Source organism: Rousettus aegyptiacus, unplaced genomic scaffold (genome assembly GCF_014176215.1).
Source record: "Rousettus aegyptiacus isolate mRouAeg1 unplaced genomic scaffold, mRouAeg1.p scaffold_m13_p_9, whole genome shotgun sequence".
NCBI classification, from domain to species: Eukaryota; Metazoa; Chordata; class Mammalia; order Chiroptera; family Pteropodidae; genus Rousettus; species Rousettus aegyptiacus.
In genome coordinates, this window is record NW_023416312.1 from 75,233,881 (window position 1) to 75,248,032 (window position 14,152).

The 14,152-nt window shown below is 35.3% G+C and overlaps 1 pseudogene; it reads right to left on the bottom strand.

Annotated features, from left to right (window-relative positions):
* Positions 1-9,712: 9,712 nt before the first annotated feature.
* LOC107504245 lies at positions 9,713-10,334 on the bottom strand (annotated as a pseudogene).
* Between the last annotated feature and the right edge of the window lie 3,818 nt (positions 10,335-14,152).

The following is a 14,152-nucleotide window of genomic DNA, read 5'->3' on the forward strand; positions in this document are numbered from 1 at the left end:
GCCTAACATGTAGTCTGTCTTGAAAAAATGTTCCATGCGAACTTGTGAAAAATATATATTCTGCTGCTTTGGGATGAAGCACTCTAAAAATATGAATTAAATCTATCTGGTCTGGTATGTCATTTAAGGCCACTGTTTCATTGTTGATTTTTATCTGGAAGATCTGTCCATTGGTGTCTGTAGATGGTTAAAATTCTCCACTATGAGTGCATTACCATCAATCTCTCCCTTCACATTAGTCAATATTTGCTTTAAATATATTTTGGTACTCTTATGTTGGGCACATAGATGTTTTCTAAGGTTATATATCCTCTTGTTGGATTGATTCTTTTATCATTATTTAATGTCTTTTTTATGTTATTATTAAAGTCTATTTTTTCTAATAATTATTGCTATCCCAGCTTTTTAAAATTTCTATTCACATGAAATATCTTATTCCATTTTTTTTTTGCTTTCTGTCTGTGTATGTCTTTCAATCCCAATTGAGTCTTTTGTACACAATATATGTATGGACTTGTTTTCTGATCCCTTCAGCTATGCTATGTCTTTCTATTGGAGCATTTAATCAATTTACATTTAAAGTAATTATTGATAGGTGTATAGTTATTAAATTTTATTATTCATATTTATGTTATTATATTTTTCCTTCCTTTTAAAAAAATTCCTCTCAACATTTCTTTTTTTTTGTAGTAGTGGCTGTGTGATGATGAATTTCTTTAACTTTTTCTTGGTTGGTAGAGTATTCTTAGATGTAGATCCTTCTCTTTCTTCACTCTGAATATCTTCTTTCACTTCATTCTGGCCTGCAAAGTTTCTGCTAAGAAATCAGCTGATGTTCTTCTCAGCATACTTGTGTAAGGAAGTAGCTGCCTTTCTTTTTCTACTTTTAGGATTCTCCCTTTGTCTTTAACCTTTAGCCATTTATTTATGGTATATCTTGGTGTGAGCCTTTTTGGGTTCACCTTGTTTGGGATACTCAACACTTCCTGGACTTGTATGACTGTTTCTTTCGCCATGTTAGAGAAGTTTTCTGTCATTATTTATTCAAAAATGTTCTCATTTCCTTGCTCTCTCTTCTTTTTCTGATACCCCTATGATGTGAATGTTATCACATTTGTCGTTCCAGAGGTCCCTTAAACTAGCCTGATTTTTTTTATTCTTGTTATTGTGGTTCTTATTGGGTATTTTCTTCTATCTTGTTTTTCAAATCACTAATTTGATCCTCTGCTTCATTTAATCTATTGGTTTCTTCTAGTGTATTCTTCATTTCAGTTATTGGATTCTCTATGTTCGACTGGTTCTTTTTTTATGGTTTCTCTCTCTCTCTCTCTGTGTGTGTGTGTGTGTGTGTGTGTGTGTGCGCGCGCGCACGTGTGCTCATGTGTGCACGAGGATGCTTCGTTTACTATATTTTTGTTGAAGTTGTCACTGAGGTCATTTATTCTTCCCATAAGAACCTTGAACATTCTTATAACCAGTGTTTTGAACTGTGTATTTAGTAAGGTGTTTGCCTCCATTTCATTCAGAATTATTTTTTTTGGGAGGGGTTGGATTTTCTCTGTTATTTCACGTGGGATGCATTTTTTTGTTTTCTTATTTTGGCTGCCTGCCTGGGTGTGTGTGTGGGGATAGTATATTATGGAGATCTGCTATGTCTCCTAGTCTTAGCCTGGTGTTTTGATCTAGCAGATGTCCTGTGTGACTCAGTGGTGCAGTCTCCCTGATTACCCATGTCAGTTTCTCCAGGAGTGTCTCTTGTGTGGTTTTGTGTGCCTTTCTGTTGTATTTGAGTCTTGATTGCTGTTGGCACGTCAGTGGGTGATATTGACTCTCATGCTGACTGTTTTTGAGATTTGACCATGTCTATAGCATATAAGCTGTTGTGTGGGGTTTGTCCATGTGAAGCATGATTTGCCCCAAAAGGCTTCTGTGCCTGTTGAGACTACCCTTTGAGAGTGCCACTTGTGAGACTAATTAGGTGGTGCTCTGTTGAGGTCTAATGCCAACCTTTCACTGGAGCACCTTGGGAGGAGCTCCCATTCAGGTCAAAGTGAGTTGCTATCTGTAACCACTCAGTGTTACCTGGTAGGAACTACAAAGCGATCCTGGTTGGTCACTGTGTGTGCTGGACCTGGGGCAAGTGGGAGAGACCATGTTATGAAGTCAGGCTGACTGCCACCCCTACTGGTCCTGGGGAAGCTCATCAAAAGGCCCAGGGCATCCAAAGGCCTCAGCCCATAAAGCTCAGCAGCTGAAAGAAAGTGGGATGGTACATGAGTTGGAGGAGTCACCAAGATGGGTCAAATGATGTTTCTCATATTGGTGTAGATTCAGTTTAATTTCCAGTGTTAAACCTGTGGTCACTCAAAAAAAGTTTCAGATCATGTCGAGGCCAACTGCTACTCAACTTGGGCCTGTAAGATTCCTGATATTTGTTCAAGAAATACTGCAGCTTGTGCTGGGGCCTATTGCCTCCCACTAAAAGTGTCTCCCAAAGTGTTCTAGCTGAGGTCTTCGATTGCTGTAGCAGGAGCCCTATGAAGAGAGTATGGGGTGCAGCTGGTTTCTGGACAACAAAATTCCTACCAGAAATCTGTGAGTTGGGTAGAGTGGTATCTCAGGGTGTCCCAGGTATGGAGCAAGTGGACCTCACAAGGCAAATGTAAATTTAGATTTGGCCATGTGGAAACAAGGCTTAGCACCAGATCGGGGCTAAGATGGTACCTATTTGTAGGCTGCACAGAAGGAGGGCTCAACACACATCAATGGTAGCTATGTCTCTAGCCCTTGCCTTGAAGCCATACCACTCAGTCTTTCCCTGTATGTCTCTGGCACCTCCTGAACTACTGTCTCTCTGTCAGAGCCCAGGGTGTGTACCTGCAAGTGAGTGGGTCTAAGTGTGGACCCTTTAAGGGGATGTCTACATTTCCAGCTGCCATTCACCTACCCAGATGGTCGGAATTCCCAAAGATTTTCAGTCAGATTTTCTAGGGACTCTTATTCCTGGAACTGGAATTCTGGCCAGAAAGCCCCAGTGCATGGCTGGGACTCCTAACTCCTCGGGCAGGGGTAGGTCCTCTGCAACTAAAATGTCTTTCCCGATACTCAACCACCACAACTGAGTATGGGACCAGCTCATTTTGTGTCTCTGCCCCTTCTACCAGTCTTGATGTTGCCTCTTTTTTATATTCTTAGTTATAGGACTTTTGTTCAGCTAGTTTACAGATGATTCTCTAAGTTGACTGTTTCATAATTTAGTTGCAGTTTTAATGTGGTCACAGGAGGAGGAATGCACATCATTTACTTACTCTGCCATCTTAACCAGAGTTCACCACATTTTGTGTAATTCTTAATCAGTGATGGACATTAAGATAGTTTTCACTTTTTGCCTATAATCAATATTGCTAACATAAACATCCATGTACAGTTTTGTGCATAAAAGTTTTAATTTCTCTTAGTTACATACCTAGGAGTTGAATCACTGTATCAGATCATAACTATATTTAACCTCTTTAGAAAACTGTCAAACTTGTTTTCAAAGTGGCTGAACCATTTTATAATACCAGTGGCAATGGATAAGGTTTCAATTTCTCCCCATCCTCAGCAACATTTGTTATAGTCTTTTTAACTTTTAGTTAATCTAGTAGATGTGAAGTAATATCTCACTGTGGTTTTGATTTGCAATTACCTGATTGCTAATTATGCTGAATATCTTTGCATATGTATATTAGCTATTTGCATATCTATCTGGAGAAATGTTTATTCATATAATTTACACACTTTTTATTTTTTTATTTTTATGATGTTCATTTGTTTGTCTGTATATTTATTTATTTATTTATTTACTATGGTGACATCGGTTAATGAAATCCAGCTTCAGGTGTACAATTTAGCGGAAAGGAATATATATATTGTATTGTATGTTCCCCACCCATAATTAGATTTTTTTCTGTAACCACACACTTGACCCCTTTTACCCTTAACTACCATCCTTACCCACCTCCCCCCTATTAATGGTAACCACTAACCTATTGTCTATGTCCATGTGTTTCTGTTTGTTTGTCCTGTTTGTTTATTGCTTTTAGGTTTATATCCCACATATAAGTGATATGTGGTTTTCAACTTTTTTGGTCTGGCTTATTTTATTTAGCATAATTATCATATGGCCCACCCATGTCGCAAATGGCAGTATTTCATCTCTTCTTATGGCTGAGTAATATTCCATTGTATATATGTACCACATCTTCTTTATCCAATCGTCTATTGTTGGACACTTGGGTTGCTTCCATGTCCTGGCCACTGTGAATAATCCTGTGTTTTTCAGTTTTTAGGAAAAATTCTCAGTACAGGGATTGCTGGATCATATGGTAGATCAATTCTTGGTTTTTTGAAGAACTTCCATACTGTTTTCTTGGTGTCTGTACCACTTTTCAGTCCCACCAGCAGTGGATGAGGGTTCCTTTATCTCTACATCCTCTCCAACATTTGTTATTACTTGTCTTGTCAATACCGCCTATTCTAACAGGTATGAAATGGTACCTCATTGTGGTTTTGATATGCATTTCCATAATAGCTAGTGATGTTCAGTATCCTTTCATATGCTTATTGGCCATTTGTATGTCTTCTTGGCAGAAATGTCTGTTCAGATCCTCTGCCCATTTTTTGATTGGTTTGTTTGTTTTTTGTACTTATTCAGTTGTATATTTAGGATATTAGGCACTTATCGGAGGTGTTGCTTAGAAACATATTTTCCTATTCAAATGGTTGTTTCTTTACCTTGTTGATGGTTTCTTTGCTGTGCAGAGATTTTTAGTTTGATGTAGTCCCCTTCATTTATTTTTGTTTTTACTTCCCTTGTCTTGGAGGTCAACCTCATAAAATCCTATTTAAGTACATGGTCCATGAGTTTAGTTACTAAGTTTTCTTCTATGCAATTTATTGTTTCAGGTCTTATATTCAGGTCCTTACTTCATTTTGAGTTAATTTTGGTGTGTGGTGAAAGACAACAGTCTAGTTTCATTCTTTTTCAAGTGGCTTTCTAGTTTTCCTAGTACCATTTATTAAAGAAGCTTTCCTTTCTCCACTGTATGTTTTTGATATTTCTGTCAAAAATTATTTGCTCATATAAATATGGGTTTACTTCTAGACTCTTGATTCTCTTCCACTGCTCCATGTGTCTGTTTTGCTGTCAAAACCATGCTGTTTTGATCACTGTCACTTTGTAGTATAATTTGAAGTCAGGCAAAGTGATGCCTCCAGTCTCATTCTTTATTCTCAGGATGGCTTTGGGAATTCAGGGTCTTTTGTGCTTCCATACAAATCTGATTATTATTTTTATTATTATTATTATTTTTTCTATTTCTTTAAAAAATGCTGATGAGATTTTGATGGAGATTGTATTCAATTTGTATAATGTTTTAGGTAATATGGTAATTTTAACTATTTTAATTCTTCCAATCCAAGAAAAAGGAATATCTTTCTATTTCTTTGTGTCATCTTCGATTTCTTTTAATAGGGTCTTATAGTTTTCATTATATATATAGGTCTTTCACATCTTTCATCAAATTTATTCTGAGATATCTTTTTGTTGCAATTGCAAAAAGGATTATTTTTTCTACTTTTTTTTGTCGCTATGGATTTTTGAAAATTGATTTTGTATCTAGAAACTTTACTGTATTTACTTATTGTTTGTAGTGTTCTTGTGGAATCTTTAGGGTTTTCTATATTAAAAAAATCGTGTTTAGTTCCTAAGTTTTCTTTTATGCAATTTATTTTTTCAGGTCTTATATTCATGTTTTTAATCCATTTTGAGTTAATTTTGGTGTGTGGTGATAGACAACAGTCTAATTTCATTCTTTTGCAGGCGGCTTTCCAGTTTTCCCAGCATCATTTATTGAAGAAGCTTTCCTTTCTCCATTGTATATTTTTGGCACTTTTATAAAAAATTATTTGCCTATATAAAATTATTTAATTCTGGACTCACAATTCTGTTCTACTGGTCTCTGTGTTTGTTTTTCTTCCAATATCATGCTGTTTTGATTATTGTCACATTTTAGTATAATTTGAAGTTAGACAGAGTGATGCCTCCAGTCTCATTTGTTTTCTCAAAATGACTTTGGCAATTGGGGGTCTTCTGTGCTCCCATGTAAATCTGATGATTTTTTGTTCTATTTCTTTAAGAAATGCCAATTGGATTTTGATGGGGATTGATTGAGTCTGAATAATGCTTTTTGTAATAAAGTCATTTTAACTATGTTGAATCTTCCAATCTAAGAATACAGAATATCTTTTCATTTCTTTGTATCTTCTTCGACTTTTTTAATAGGATTTTATAGTTTTCATCATATAGGTCCTTCACATGTTTCATTAAATTTATTCCTAATATTTTATTATTTTTGTTGCAATTATTAAAGGAATTATTTTTTCCATTTTTTTTCTAACACTTCATTATTAGAGTATAGGAACCCTAATGACTTTTGAACTTTGATTTTGTATCCAGAAACTTTACTGAATTTGCTTATTGTTTCTAGCAGTGTTGTGCAGTCCTTAGAGTATACTATATAGAGAATCATGTCATCTGAAAATAGTGACAGTTTGACTTCTTAATTTCCTATTTGAATGCCTTTTATCTTTCTCTTGCCTAATTGCACTCGCTAGGACCTCCAATGTTATATTGAATAATAGTGATGATAGTGGACAACCTTGTCTTATTCTTGATGATAGAGGAAGGGTTTTTAGTTTTTCTCCATTAAGCATAATGTTGGCTGAGAATTTGTCATATATGGTCTTTATTATGTCAAGGTATTTTCCTTCTATACCAATTTTGTTAAGTGTTTTGATCATAAATGGATGCTTTATTTTGTCAGGACCTTTTTCTTTATGTATTGATATGATTATATGATTCTTATTTTTAATTTATTAATTTGGTATATCACATTAATGGATGTGTGTATGTTGAACCATCCCTGTGCCCCTGGGATGAAGACCAGCTGATCGTGGCGTATAATATTTTTAATATGTTCTGTATTCAGTATGCTAGTATCTTATTTAGGAATTTTGCATCTGTGTTCATAATAGATATTTTCTGTAGTTTCTTTTCTTTTGTTATCCTTACCAGGTTTTGGCATCATGGTAATATTAGCCTCATAAAATGAGTTAAGAAGTATTCCCTTTTCTTCAAATTTTGGAAATGTTTGAGGAGAATAGGTAGTAAATCTTCTTTGAATGTTTGGTAGAATTTATTGATGAAGCCATCTGGTCCTGAACTTTTACTTTTTGGTAGGTTTTTGATGACTGTTTCTATTTCCATACTTCTGATCAGTCTATTTAGATTTTCCAGTTCTCAGTTCAATCTAGGAAGGTTGTATTTTTCTAAGTATTGGTCCATTTCTTCTAGGTTATTATATTTGGTGTTATATACTTTTTCATAGTATTCTTTCATGATCCTTTGTATTTCTGCAGGGTCTGACATAATTTCTCCTCTTTCATCCCTGATTTTGTTTATTAGTGTTCTTTTTCTTTCTTTAGTGAGTCTAGCCATGGTATTGTCAATTTTATTAATCTTCTCAAAGAACCAGATCTTTGTTCCAATTTTTTATTGTTTTCAATTTAATTTATTTCTACTCTAATTTTGGTGATTTCTTTACTTCTGCTGACTTTACACTTCATTTATTTTTCCTTTTCTTGTTTTTTAAGATGAAGCATTAGGTTGTTTATTTGCACTCATTTTATTTTATGAGATAAGCCTGCAATTATATAAATTTTCCTCTTATTACTGTTTCTGCCATGTCCCCAAATTTTTGATATGTTGTACTATCATTATCATTCTTTTCTATGTATCTTTTGAGCTCCCTTTTTATTTCTTCTCTGACCCAATTATTCTTTAGTTATATATTCTATAATCTCCACGTATTTGTGGTTTTTCTTTCTTTAATTTTCCAGTTGATCTCCAGCTTCTAAAAATTACGATCAGAGAATATGGTGGGTGTGATGTCAATGCTCTTATATTTGTTGAGGCTATCTCTGTGTTCCAGTATGCAGTCAATCCTTGAGACTGTTCCATGTGCACTAGAGAAAAAATGTATAAGCAGCTGTTTTGGGATGTAAGGCTCTGTAAATGTCAATTATGACCAGTTGGTCTAATGTGTCCTTTAAGGATGTTATTTCCTTATTGACTTTCTATTTCTTATTGACTATCTGTTCGTATATGACAGTGGGGCATTTAGTTCCCCTACCATGATAGTGTTTTTGTTTGTTTGTCTCTTTAGTTATGTTAGTAATTGCTTTGTGTATTTCAGGGCTCCTAATTGGGAACATACATATTAATAAGTGTTATGTCTCCTGGTGTATGATTCCCTTGATCATTATGAAGTGTCTCTCAGTATCTTTCTTTACCTTTTTTATTTTGAAGTTTATCTCTTCCGAAATTAGTACTGCTACTCCCACTTTTCTCTGAATGCTATTTCCTTGAAATATTATTTTCCACCCTTTAACTTTTGATCTATATTTGTCTCTGGAACTGAGATGCGTCTCCTGGAGGCAGCGTATGGCTGGGTTTTATTTTTTGATCCAATCTGCAACTCTGTGCCTTTTTATTGGTGAGTTCAGTCCATTTATATTTAGGGTGATTATTGAAATATGAGGTTTTCCTATAACCATTTTATGGTTTGCTTTCTTGTAGCTCTTTGTTTCTATTTCTTTCTTATCCTTGTGTGTCTATTTTTGTTTGTTTGTTTGTTTGTTTGTTTGTTTGTTTTTGGTTGTGTTTTGTGACTTTTTCCTCTTGTGTTCTTTTTTTATGTTATGTACTTCATTTCTGAATCTTTGGTGTGTAGTGACCATTACTAACATGTGAAAGCTAGCTATATATATACAGTTGTCCATTTTCTTCTCTGTGTGTGACTTGTTTTCATTCTCTTCTGGGAATTTTGATCTCGAATCCTGCCCTTTTCAGTCATTGTCGTCTCATTTTGTCCCTATGTATGCTGGACGTTCATTACTATTTTGCTGTAGCAAATCTCTTATTACTATTTAAGCTCATAATGCCCTGTTCTTAGTAATAGTTGCATTCCTCTACTTCTATTTGCCTGATAGTCATCTTACTCCTAACTATGTTCTTTTTTTGTCGTTTTGTTTTAAGTGAGTTGACCCCTTTCAGTATTTCTTTTAATGCAGGCCTTGTAGTGGAGAATTACCTTCATCTTTTTATGTTTGTTAAGTTCTTTATTTCTCCTTCATATCTAAAGGAGAGCTTTGCTGAAAATATTATTCTTTGCTGGTAGTTCCTTTTATTTAATACTTTGAATATGTGATTGCACTTCTTTCTGGCTTGTAAGGTTTGTGCTGAGAAGTCTGATGATAATCTAATGAGTTTTCCTTTATAAGTTACTGTTTTCTTTCCCCTGGCTATCTTGAGAATTCTTTCTTTGTCATTGATCTTTCCTCCCTTTTTCACAGTTTTTATTTTATTCCTATTATATCAAACAGCATTTTAAACACTGACATGTAAACTCCCTAGTAAGATAAGGCAAAGACAAAAGTGTTTGACAAACAAAATACACCATCGCTTAAGTCTTCAAACCTTATTGCATTTTAACTTTCATAATTTGACAATGCATTCACAAAACAAATATGTAGACTAGTTTTAACAGACAAATTAAAGAATACTTTTAAGCAAACATGACAGTCATAAATTGTTTATTAGGAAAGAATTTTACAAGCATAGCAGTAATGCTGTAGGCTGGAGAGTATTGTGCCTTCTCCAAGCTGCACAATGAGAACCACCAATAGTATGGTTGAACTTGTGGCCCTTTCCGAGGCCATGGCTCTTGTGGCTTGCACACATCAACCTCCACATCTCCCTGTACTTGTGGAGTTGTATGGTGATCCACTGAGCATCAGGATTCTGTCTGATAGCTTTATGGAATGGATCAATGAGGATCACCTCAAATAATGTGTTTGTGGAATCTTCATCAACTCAGTAAGAATTCAGGACTCTCAAAGCCCCACAATGGTGTCCAGCTTGCTCCTTGCCAACAGACTGAAGGCTTTGATCAATCTTTTGCTGGTTAACATCATGATGGACAGGCTTGCTGTAGATCGCACTCTTAGGAACTGGGCTTTTGTGGCCACTATGGTGCACATGAATCTGGTATATGACACAACCTTGCTTAATCGTGTATCTCAGCCTGAATACTTTATCAAACCAGATGGGATGGGGTCCTGTAGAGTGCAGAGAGCTGGCGGTACTGCTAGCAGTGCACCCTGAGAAGAAAGCACATAACATTGAACTGCTTCTTCCTCCATAGCTCCTAGATGTACTTGTGAGTGCCCATCTAGGTTTCCCTGATGGTTACGGCCTGACAGAAAGGCTGTCATTGTTTTTTTGATAATTTTAATCCAATATGTCTTGAAGAAGGCCTTTTGGGTAGAGATAATTGGATTTTTGTTGACTTCTTGAATCGCAAGCTCCAGTTCATTCCTTCGATTTGGAAAATTCTCATCAATTATTTGTCTGAAAATACTTTCCAATCCCTACACCCTTACCTCCCTTTAGAGAATGCCCATTATTCTTGTTTCATCTCCTGATGGTATCAGCTAGTTCTTGTATTTCTCTTTCATTATTTTTCATTCCTCGAATTCTCTCTTCTTCCTTCTGACTTATTTCTAGATTTCTGTCTTTGATATCACTGATCCTTTCCTCCATTTGGTCAACTCCATTTCTCAAGGTTGCTATTTCAGTTTTCATCTTTTTCAGTGTGCTCTTCATCTTCAGAAGATCTATTTGGTTCTTTTAAAGGGTTTCAGTCCTCTTGCAGAAAAACTCATTCTGCTGATCTAGTTTTTTTTTTCAATTCCTGGAATTGTTGATATGAATTATTTTTGATCTCACTGAGTTTTTCAGAAGTACCATCCTGAATTCTCTGTCATTTAAGGTGCATATTTCTATTTCTTTAAGCTTATTTTCTGAAGATTTTTCTCTTTCATTCTCAGCTGCCTTGTAACCTTAGTTGTTCATTGTATTTAATGAACTCTTTCTCCACCTGAGCTTGATGGCAGATTTATTATATAAAGGTCTCTCTTTAGCCTATTGCTGAGATGGTGTTTTTCTTTTGGTTTCCCGTATGTGGTGTCTAATTCTCTTGGATCCCTGCTTTATATAAAGTCTAAATAATACCTTTTTTTTGCTTATAGATATTCAATCATGCTCACTATTCTCAGTCTCAATCCCTGTCAGTGTTAGTGACAGTTTCGGTAGCGTTTGCTCAGACTCCCCTGGGGCTCCACAGCTTTTGGTCTTGGAGGGTATTGGGAGAGGGGCCCTCTGGGTTTGGGGATGAGGGTTGAGGCTTATCCTCACATTTTGCAGCCACAGCTGATAATAATCAACTGTTGTTTCTCTGCCATCCCCACTCTTTGCTATTCCGACTTCTCCGCCATCCCCAATTCTCTGCTTTCTGCCCTGATCCCTGGGCTCTGCCGTTGCATGGAACTCACGGCTCTCCCAGGCAGGACTGTTCAGGGAAACTGTTTCACCTTCTCTCTTTCCCCTTTTCCTGCTAGGAGCTCCAGCTGGGAGAAGCATCCTCTTTGTTTGCCCATCTACTGACCAACTCCAGGGATTCTGATCTGTGTTAACTTTTATATACAGATCCCTTGCTCAAACATGATTGTGTATAGGTTGGGTTTTTTTGTTGTTAAACTTTAGATGTTTAGCTTATTGTTGTTCCAAGGGGAGAGATCTGGGGACATCTCTCACTCTACCAATTTTCTGACATCTGTACATCTATACATTTTAAAATTGGTTTATTTATCTTTTTATTGTTGAGTTGTAAGTGTTCTTTATATATTCTGGATACATAACCCTTATAAGCTATTTGATTGGAAAGTGTCTTCTCTCATTTCGTTGGTTGTCTTTTCACTTTTTTCATGGTTTCCTTTGAAACAAAAGTTTTAAATTTTGTCAAAGTCAGATTTATCTATTATTTTTGTGTGTTGCTTGTACTACTGATGTCATATTGAAGAAGACATTGTCTATACCAAGGTCTTGTGATTTACACATATTTTTTATTTAAATAATTTTATATTTTTATTGCCTACATTTAGGTCTATAATCCATTTTAAGTTAATGCTTATGTGTGATGTGAGGTAGAATTTTAGCTACATTCTTTTTGCATGTATTAGGCATTGTCAAGTGTCAAGGTGGTTAATTAGGAACACAAGTCAAAATGAAAGTAACAATTAAGCCTCTATTCACTTACTGTGATAGTATAAACAAGAAAGGAGAAAGAAGGTCTTAGTTCCCCCAGTATTTCTTTTTCTCCAAAGAGAGTCAAATGTATCAGCACAGATAGGTAAGGAAGGGTTGGGAAGATTATAGGTGCTCTCCGAAGCAAAATGTTTCTGCCATTGTAGGAAGTCAAGGGATGGGAGAGTGAGAGGAGGAAAAGCTTAGATTAGAAAAGTACTAAAGACTGGAGATAATGCCCTTCATAAGAATGTGTCAATTAAGGCACATGGAATAGGAATACAGAAATGTGTAGGAGCAAGACTGGTGTTGGGGACGGGTGGCTGAGTCCTTAATTGCAACTCCCTTCAGAGCTTGTAATGTGTTGGCTGTATACATGTCTGGTGTGGGAAAGGCAATTTTTCCCCATGAGGCCTGCCAGATAAAGCCTTGATAAATGATTATGGTCTGGCCTGAAAGAGCACATACAGGATTTTGGCCTAGAGCCAGACTTCTCAGCCTGCGCATAGTCATTTTTCCTTGAAGCATTTGTTGAAGGGACTATTCCTACCCCACTGGCACCCTTTTTGAAAATCAACAGAGATTTAATTGTGGACTCCCCGTTTTATTTTATTGGTCTGTATCTTTATCTTAATGCAATACTACACTGTCTTGATTACTGAAGCTGTGTAATATGTTTCAAAATCAGGAAACGTGTCTTCCAACTTTGTTCTTTTTTATCAAGATCATTTTGGCTATTCTAGTCCCTTGCATTTTCCTATGAATTTTAGTATACCTTTGTCAATTTTTAAAGGTCTTCCTAATCATAAAAATTAAATTATTTCAGAATAATTTACCACATTATGTATTTTTGAATATTATTACTTAGATGTGTCACATATGGCAGCTTTATGAAGAGAACATGTGGTTACCTGGAACAGCTTGTTTGATTTTCCTTGTTATAGAGATGAATTTTTATTAAAGTATAATGGAAATGAAATCTGTAAGATTCTGAATTAATTACAAAAACATGTATAGGCATATCTCATTATCTTATGTATTTGGAATTTTTCAAAACTTAGATCTAGTGTAAAGGCATCTGAAAAAAGTTAGCATTAATGTATTGCCTCTGTAGAGAGCCAGAAGAGAGAAAAAGCAATTAGGGGTATCATTTTATAAACTATATAAATGTCTAACCAATGTACTGTACACTGGAAACTAAAAAAAAAAAAATTTAAAAAAAAGAAAGAAGTTATTTAATACAAGTGAAACTATGAAGAAATTTTAATGAAATATAATATTTCTTTATTAAAAGGCATTATCAGTACTTAATGGTAAATAACTAAAAAAGTATATACACTTCAAAATTGCTAATTTTAATCCCTCAACTCCCAATAAGTGGACTAGAAGGCCAATATTCTCCAGTTTTACAGAGATGGTAATTGAAGTTCAGAGATTTGAAATGATTTGCCTCAAGCCACACAGTAAACCAGAAATAGCCCTTGAACACGTTTTCCATCATCATAACACTCTTTTCTCTGAATCAGCTATCCTCTTATGCATATAAATTATCATTTTACTCAATACAAAAATTTGTATTTAAGTTTCAAAATAGAATTACATGAGATTTATTCATTCTATAGAAATTTTAGAGTTAACCTCTTGATGTTATTCATTCAGTCTCATATATATGAACATATGTGTGTACACATCGATTAATCAATCACTTTGAACAGTTCAGCATCCAGTGGGATAGATCTCATGCAAATTTGAAGCAATATGAGGGCTAAATAGGAGATAAACAACAGAAAATCTAATGGCATTCACAATATATAATCATGAAAATGCCATTGGCCTTGACAGCAAAACAATTTTTTTATTGGGTGATAGAAGTCTAAAGTTAAGGCCTTTAAATACATTGACAGG